This window comes from Silurus meridionalis, chromosome 22 (genome assembly GCF_014805685.1).
Source record: "Silurus meridionalis isolate SWU-2019-XX chromosome 22, ASM1480568v1, whole genome shotgun sequence".
Lineage (NCBI taxonomy): Eukaryota > Metazoa > Chordata > Actinopteri > Siluriformes > Siluridae > Silurus > Silurus meridionalis.
In genome coordinates this window covers 13169665-13178706 of record NC_060905.1, presented here as the reverse complement: position 1 = coordinate 13178706, position 9042 = coordinate 13169665, and the positions used below count along the sequence as shown (strand labels likewise).

General features: G+C 40.1%; 1 long non-coding RNA gene across 1 annotated transcript; it reads left to right on the top strand.

Moving 5' to 3' along the window:
• The first annotated feature begins 3535 nt into the window (after nt 1–3535).
• LOC124376262 lies at nt 3536–5649 on the top strand. Its single transcript, XR_006923806.1, has 4 exons — nt 3536–3794; nt 3915–4520; nt 4636–4921; nt 5637–5649. It is a non-coding gene; the product is annotated as an uncharacterized LOC124376262 (long non-coding RNA).
• Nucleotides 5650–9042: the final 3393 nt, after the last annotated feature.

Sequence of the window (9042 nt, the reverse complement as noted above, 5' to 3'; positions counted from 1 at the left end):
ACTTCGTTGTTGCCAACAGATTGAAGCCATTTCAGGTTCCGCTTCTATATATAAGGCAAGAACGCGGGGTAAGGTCCCAATTTGCTTTGCCGCAGGCACTATGACTATGGTCCCGATTTTTGTTAGAACCTTTAGGGCCTGAGGAAAATGCTCTTCCAGAAGGCTTGCTGTTGTCTCCTTCGGTAGTCTATGCTGAGGGAGGGTTAGTATATGCCCCCATTGTTAATGTAGGTAGTGTAGATGTATGGGTGTCACCTCGTCATACTATAGACACTGTTCAGGTGGTGAAAGTAGTTAAAACCCAAGGGCCTAATCTAATAATTTCTCCTGAGAATGTTTATACAGCCCATGTTCATCTCCAGGTGGTGGAACAAGCACCTGGTGATGAGGTAAAGTGGCCTGTTTTTGAAGGACTGGCAGAACAGGAAGTAGAACATGCAAATCATCTTTTGAATAGGTACCAGTCCCTCTTTTCTGTAAGTGAGGGTGATATAGGGTGTTCATCACTAATTACACATGAGATCCCTCTGGTGGATGATAAACCAGTTTGACAGCCATATTGGCGAATCCCTCCTTCTCTGTATGAGTCAGTGCGGGCCCATATTCAACAGTTTCTGGATAGTAAAGTGATAAGGGAGCGTGGTAGTCCTTATTCCTCCCCTATTGTCTTGGTACAAAAAAAGGATGGGACAATTAGGATGTGTGTCGATTATCGGCAGCTCAAAGCAAAGACCAGGAAAGATGCATACCTGTTGCCCAGAATTGAAGAGTCTCTGTAAGCGTTGAATGGGGCAATGTGGTTTTCCACCTTAGATTTAGCCAGTGGGTACAATCAGGTACAAGTGGCTGAGGCTGATAAAGCAAAGACTGCTTTCTGTACTCCATTTGGCTTATTTGAGTTCAACCGTATGCCTTATGGGCTGTGTAATGCCCCAGCAACGTTCCAGAGACTCATGGAACGTATGTTTGGAGATAGGCGGTTCCAATCTTTGTTGTTGTACTTGGACGATATTATTGTTTTTTCGTCTACCGTACAGGAGCATTTGGTACGGTTGGAAGAGGTATTTATTCGGATGCAACATGAGGGTCTTAAGATCAAGCTAAATAAGTGTAGCTTTTTCCAGAAGCAGGTAAAGTACCTAGGTCATGTCGTATCTGAACAGGGGGCTGCTACTGACCCTGGAAAAGTGGCAGCAGTGAACGTTTGGGGTCGCCCAGAGCATTTGGCAGACCTTCTGTCATTTTTAGGGTTCGCCAGTTATTATCGACGTTTTATTGAGGGATTTGCCAAGTTAGCTAGGCCCCTGCATGCACTGGTGACGAAATTGAGTGGTAACAGGAGAAAAGGGAAAACCCTACGGTTGCCCCTATGTTCCTTGTGGGATTCTGAGTGTGAGGAGAGTTTTCAGACATTAAAAACAAAGCTTGTTACGGCACCCATACTTGCTTATGCTGATTTTAAGAAGCCATTTGTTTTGGAGATTGATGCGAGTCATCAGGGGCTGGGGTCAGTTTTGTCCCAAGAGCAGGGGGGAAAGCTCCGCCCAATTGCTTATGCGAGTAGGGGCTTACGGAAGACTGAGCGGAATATGGAGAACTATAGCTCAATGAAGTTGGAGTGTTTGGCTCTCAAATGGGCAGTATGTGAAAAATTCAGAGAATATCTTTTGGGAAACGAGTTTGTTGTTTATACTGACAATAATCCCCTCGGTCATCTGCAGACATCAAAGTTGGGTGCCCTAGAGCAACAATGGCTGTCCATGTTGGCTTCTATTAATTTTCTCATAAAATATCGCCCTGGGAGGGTTAATCGAAATGCAGACGCATTATCTCGTCAGGGTTTGGAAGATGTTTTTCCAGGTACAGAGGTCCCATTACTACAACAGCAGGTTGGTATACATCCCCCGGAACAGGCAGTGGTAAGGGTTAATGAAATTGTTGCACTGCCTGGATGTTCGCAATCAGATTTGCGGTCTTTGCAACAGGCAGACCCTGTTATTGGCCCTGTCATGAAGGCTTGGGATGGGGGTACCCCTCTGCACGCTTCAGAGTTGGCGGAGATGGGTCGAGCAGTGAAGGAGTTGTCTAGGCAGTGGGATCGATTACGTGTAAAGGATGGGTGCCTTTATCGTTTAATTTATTCACCGGATGGCCATCAAGAGATCTATCAGTTATTGCTACCTCAAAACCTCCAAAAGGAAGTGTTTACGAGTTTACATGATGGTCATGGGCACCAAGGGGTAGATAGGACTGTTGAATTGGTTAAGCGTCGTTTCTATTGGCCAGGGATGCTGAAAGATGTGAAGCAGTGGTGCCGCGAGTGCCAAAGGTGTATTCTGGCTAAAGCGGTTCAACCAAAGGTGAGGTCTTTTATGGGTACATACCAAGCATCCAAGCCTCATGACATTCTAGCAGTAGATTTTACTATGTTGGAGCCTGCAAATGATGGAAGAGAGAATGTCTTGGTGCTTACAGATGTATTCTCCAAGTTCACTCAGGCTATTCCCACGAGGGATCAGCGAGCAAGTACGGTAGCTCAGGTATTGGTCCGCAATTGGTTTCAATTGTTTGGGCTGCCTCGTCGTCTTCATTCTGATCAGGGACGAAATTTCGAGAGCAATCTTATCAGTCAGTTGTGTAAACTATATGGTATACAGAAAGGTCGCACTACCCCTTACCATCCGCAGGGTAATGGGCAGTGCGAAAGTTTTAATCGAACCCTACATGACCTATTGCGTACTTTGCCTCCTGAAAAAAAGAAGCAGTGGCCTCAACATTTGCCGCAGCTTGTCTATGCATATAACACCACAGTGCATCATTCTACAGGTGTGAGTCCATATTTCCTTATGTTTGGATCTGAACCCAGATTGGCAGTTGATTTTTTTTTTAATAATCAGTTGGAGATGACTGTGGAAGCACCTGAACTGTGGATTGTGAAACATCAGGATAGACTTCAGGTGGCATATGGGGAAGTGCAAAAAAGGCTGAGTGATAGGGTTGCCCGACGTAACCAGCGCCATGAGAGTAGCGTGAATGATAAAGGGTTTTGTGAGGGTGAGTTGGTTTATTTAAGAAACCATCAACGTGGGCAAAATAAAATCCAGGACATGTATGATTCATGTTTGTATAAGGTTGTTTGGGCACCAGGTGAGCAGAGTGCAATATATTCAATCGCCCCGTTGTCTCGGGAAGGGCCGGCGAAGCGGGTGCATCGGTCAGAAATGCGTAAGGCATTCTATGAACCTGTAGTTGAAGATGTGGGCCCTCCTGTTCTTAGTGGAGTGTCTAATTCTAATGAAAGGGCTGGTACTGATTCTGCATTGGAAAGGGATTCTGCCTCAGATAGTGATTCTGTATCGGTTGTAGTATTGCATAATGATTGTGATTTAGTTCCTTTAAGTGTTGGCAGTGAGGACCGCTCAGAGTGTTCTCTTGTCTTAGGGGAGCAGCCATTGAGCTTGGGGCGTCCGAAAAGAAGTACAGCAGGCCAGCATTCCAACCCTTATAGACTACCAAGAACTGTGGCTGTGGCAGCAGTTAGTGAAGATTCGGATTGAAGAATGAATGTGTTATTTTGGGATTTTACTTATTGTTATCGTCGGGTCGCCGATTCATTTGGGGGGAATAGAATGTAGCCAGGCAAGCACCTACCAGTAGGGGTGTGGTTGGCTAATTATCCCAAGACTTTTTAAGCAGGCACTGGGCAAGAGGCCTTGAAATGTGGGCCCTGTTTTGAAAGCACATGGGCTATAGTGCTGCTTTGTTTGGTTTTGTTTGAAGTCGCCCTAGAGGAGGTAGGCCAAGTTTGTTTAATTTGTTTATTTAGAGGGATTTATTTTTGATTGTATGTGAAAATTGTTTTTGTTTATTTAGTTTCAGATAAATTTAGCAATGCTGTCTGTGTATGTTGACAGCTGCTGGTGTAGATCTGGAAAAATGCTTGAACATCAACTGATTGTTATATCTGCTATATGCCAATGAAGGTAAATTATTTAATATTTTAATTAAATAAGTGTGTGCAGTTGGTAACCATGGTTTTAAATGTTTTGTGTTTTAAAGCAATTGATGTATTGTTAATTTTTGTTTTTCTGTTTTAGATTTATCAATTGCTGTTTCTCCTGTGTTGTTTTTGTTTGGTCCCCTGGTTGGCCGGTCTCAGGAGTGTGCTGCATGGTGGCAGCACGTGTATCGTGTAAATTGTTTGTGTACGAGTCCGGTTGGCCAGGGCTTTGTTTTTTTGTATTCTTTTATTTTTATTGATGATACCTTCCCAGCCTTATGCTGCCAGCTTAACTCATGGTGCTTGTATTTTGTGTGCATGTGTGCATGCCTTTGTGTATGGGATTTAAGTTTGCTGTGTTTTCTTTTGTGGTTATTGCCTTTTGAGTGTTTAATGTAAGAGGGATGTCCCCCTATGCCTAAAGGTTTGCCGCACGCAACGAAAGCAGTCATCATAGCGAGAGAGTTGAGCTGGCTGTTAACCTCTTTGAGAGCTGGGACCAATTCTGGATAAGCTACTGGTATCAATTATATAATGTTTAGGTGTTTTATGTATATTCTCTGTCCTATTTTGAAATTAATTTTTGTATCTTAGCCATCTGAAGGGTTTCGTTTTTGGGCCTGTGCTCTAAACAGGTTTCTTTCTCCTTCGAGTTCATTTCGAAGGGGTGGCGTAGTTGCTACACAGCATTACCATGCCCCTATGCACAAAGTGAGCTTCATGAAGATATAGTTTACATGGGTTGGAGTGGAAGATCAGTGGAAGTGGCCTGCTCTAGAGCTCTGACCCCAAACATTTTGAACACCTCTGGGATTTTTTGGAATGCTGACTGCACCCCAGGCCTCCTAACTGTACATCAGTACATAACTTGTACTTAAATTGTACTCTAATCTAGTGGAACATCTTCCCAGAAGATTGGAGGTTAGTATAAGAGCAATTGGTGATTATATTTTAGTAGGATATTCAAAAAGCACATATGCATTTTCTGGTCAGATGTCCAAAAACGTTTGTCCATATAGTGTATTATTGAAATAGTTTAGATATTTACGTCATTAACATAACTAAAACAACAAAACAGATTACAGTGTTGGACATATTTAAGAAGTCAAGAGAAAGCATTCAGTATGAAAAAAGTGATGTGAATAATATGAGATTTGAGTTTTCTCCCTACTTTGTTTATTGGATACCAACACCATATTTCAGCTCTACTGTATGTAGATACGTGTTAATTGTCTCTGGTTTCATGAGAAACATTTAACTACAGTAAATATACTCTGAAATCAACAGCTGTCACCAAGCCTTGCACTGGGGATGTGGTTAATAAAATGGAAATTTCTCCAAATTTCTGAAGGGTGTTCAAATAGAGGCTGTTAAAAATAAATAACTAACTAAATAAGTGCATAGACCCTGCTGTGAGCAACTGGGCAGATATATCGAGTAAATATAGCTTTAATTACAATGAGAACTCAGGATGGGACTGCAACAGCTGCTGGGCTCATTAATCTAGTCTAGTTGAACAGCAAAGAAAAAACCAAAACAAAAATGCATTTTTATTATTTTGTTATGTTTTATTATTTTCTGATATTATCATGTAAGCATATTTACTTCATGTATTCATTTATTTATATGGTTATAGTGTAACCAGAATCAGCCAAACTGGTCATTTGGGTGCAAGAGGATGGAAGAAAAGCACAAAAACTACAGAAAAGGCACACAAACAAAGGGGGGAAATGTGAAAATTCCCATAGGCAAGAACCCAAGCACTGAATTAAAACAAGGACCCTGAAGCATGGTGGTATTAATGTAATTTGCCCCAGTGCTGCCCATACCTAGGGTTACTTGCAATAGTAATAATATTAATTGCCCATGGCATGGTTGCTGGTACTATTTTGGGTTGGTTTAAATATTTCCTTAAATACTGAGTTTTTTTTTTTTTTTTTTTTTTTTTATATACAGTTTTTCAGTTCTTTCAGATCAGTAGAACAGAACAGTGGTCTCTAAGGTTTATACAGAATGATGTAGAAGCAAAAAATGAACACATCTGGTAAATGGCAGTTCTGTGAGATGAAGTATCTTGTTTATGGACGAGATGTTAGAGGAGAATGGCCGGGCTGGTTGGAAGCTGTCAGGAAAGCTACAACAACTCAAATAAATCAAACACTAATATTTTTCAAGCCACCTACTGTACACATACTGTAATAGGTTCTACTAAAAAGGTACATTTGGCTAAAAATGGCCTAAAACTGTATTTAAAACCTACAACCAATACTGGCAGGACACTACCAACCATGGACAAAAACTTCACAGGTGTTAAATATAGCCAGTCACTGATTAATGTATGATGTTAGGCATGGAAATAGTTGGATCATTAAAATGATCACTTCTTACCTAGGAAAAAAAAAATTGTCCATCACTTTCAGGTTTATGATGATGCTTAAAGTACCAATCTTTTGAAGTCCTTATGAATGCAATTCCTTGTTTTTGACCTTCACACTAGTTTATGTTTTAAACCAGTCCATTCCTGCAGTTTTACTAAATCAGGCCTAATGGTTAGATAACATGGCATGGGTCTATGCACCCCACACAGACTTTATGCCCAGGCTTAATGTCCTTGCAGTTGAGTGTAATGTTGAGAGATATATGGGCCTGATGTTCTCTCCACACCAGGTCAGGCAGTGAGATTGCATGCCTGATACCATAGTCCATCTACTTGACTGTGACATTGCTCCAATCAATACAGCTCCCAGATTCACCGTCCTTCAAACTGGCATGCTGAGCAATATCTTCAAAGAGTTTGGAGTCAGAATAGGATAACGGTTGTAGGGTATTCAGCCACAACCCATGCCCCACAATATAACAACTCCACGTGGATCACCTAATATCGTCAAGCAAAACTGTTTATAAGGAAAGACCTTCACTTTCTTTGACCCTGTCTAATTCGTCCATCTGTTCGGACAGCTTGACATCTTGAGATCTACTGTACACATTTTGGAGTTCAAGCTACTGTATGACCTGAACTCTGCAAAACCCCAACACATTTACCTGCTTTTCACCTTAAATTTTCTTTCCTTAATCCTCTCTTATCTACAAATCACCTATTTAAGGGGTTAACTTTCTCTCACATTTCTACTCTTAAAAAATAGTCATTTCTTTCTTTCTTTAGTTTCTTTCTTTAGTTAACTGATTGTTTTTTCCACTATAAAGGCGTATTCTAGTATCTATTTTATTAACATGGAAGTTATGGACACTCTACATGAAAATGTGCAAACATTAATATCCAAATATCGATTTGATGTTACAAATATTTGATTTGGGTTTTAATCTACTGTGACCTTTTACAGGCTACTTGAAAAAGGTTACGGAATCCTTTACATGAAACTTGAAAACCTGCGAAGATTATCTTATGGGGCTATGCAACAGAGACCCATTGCTAATCAATAACTGCCATCAATATTTATTATACTCTCTTTTTTTTCATTTTGCAATAATCTTTTACCTACTGCACAGAATTAAACAACATGGCTATAGAATTCTACTTGTGGCCCTGAAATGACCTTGGTTTCCATAATGCATTCAATGGTGGTTAGAAACCAGAAGATTTGGCACACTCAGCTATGTCATCTGTGCTTATTGCTTTGACCACATAACTACTATGACTTTAGCAGTTTAGGAAACATGTCAGAATGCAAGACCACACAAGATTTCCCCTATTACATGGGTCATGAACAGATATGAGATATTCTACAATGTATACACTGGATCCAGTGCATTGCCCGTTTTCATAAATACTAACTTTTCTCAATAAAATGTTTTCTGGAATCTCATAAACTTCACTGACATTTGACAGTTTAATCCCCTAATCACATTCCAGCGTAAATAGCAGGAAGGAAACGAAATGCTAGGAACACATGAACACAATGGGCACAAGTTTGTAGACACATGACCACAAGATTTCTGTGTTCTTTCTAAACAACCCTGTTTAAACAACCCTTTCCACATGCACAGTAAGACCCATTTTTGCATAACCTCCATTACTCTGGGAAGATGTTCTACTAGATTTTGTAGTGTGGTTGTAAAGATTAGTGTTAGTAAAGTCTGAATTACGATTAGAAGTTCTGGGCTGCAGTTCGTGTTTCAATTCATCCCAAATATGTTCAATAAGCTTAAGGTCAGAGCTCTATAGCAGGTCAATTCAATTTAAGTAAACCATATTTTCATGGTGCTGGCTTTTTACAAAGGCTGTTAAGATCTCCTAGTTTAAGAGAAATTTTCATGCTACTTTCATGATCATTTTATAAAAATTGTATGCCTCCAACTTTGCGGTAACAGTTTTGTGAGGATCCACATATGGCTGGAAAAGTCAGGTGTCCTGATACTTTTGTCCATATAGTGTATAAAGCCCAGAATAATGCCAGATATCTTTGTCATTTGAAAAATTGCATTTAACTGGCAAGAACAATAGGCTGCATGACTGGTATTTAATCAAAAATCTGCCTCATGCATCACTTGGTGACCTTGTTGAACAATCTCAGCATGTGTGCACATCTGCAAAAAAAATCACCATCACCAGTATATGCATATCGAACCAAACTTCCTTTTCCAAACTGACTATGTGGATGACACAAAATAATTTAATAATAATAATAATTATTTTAATAACAATAATAATAATAGCAGAAATGGTAAAATGCAACAACTTAGGAACTAATTATATAATCACTTAACACACAATTTTAAATAATTGCTCCTATTATTCAATTAAATGAATGCTTTTATTTATTGTGTGTATTATATAATCATAGTTTTGCAATAATACTGGATGGATCTCTGTCAGAATTGTTGGTAGTTGTTGTGTAAGGAACACATTCAGTATGTAATGTTAGGCAAACACAACATCATTAAAAAATGAACGAAATACAGTTTGCTGCTCTTTTGTTTGCTGCAGCTTCTGCTGCTGCCTTTTTATCTCCCAAGAAGCAGCTAATTTGGCATACGCATCCATCCATCTGTGGAGCTTCTAACAACAGCCTCAGCAGCCATGT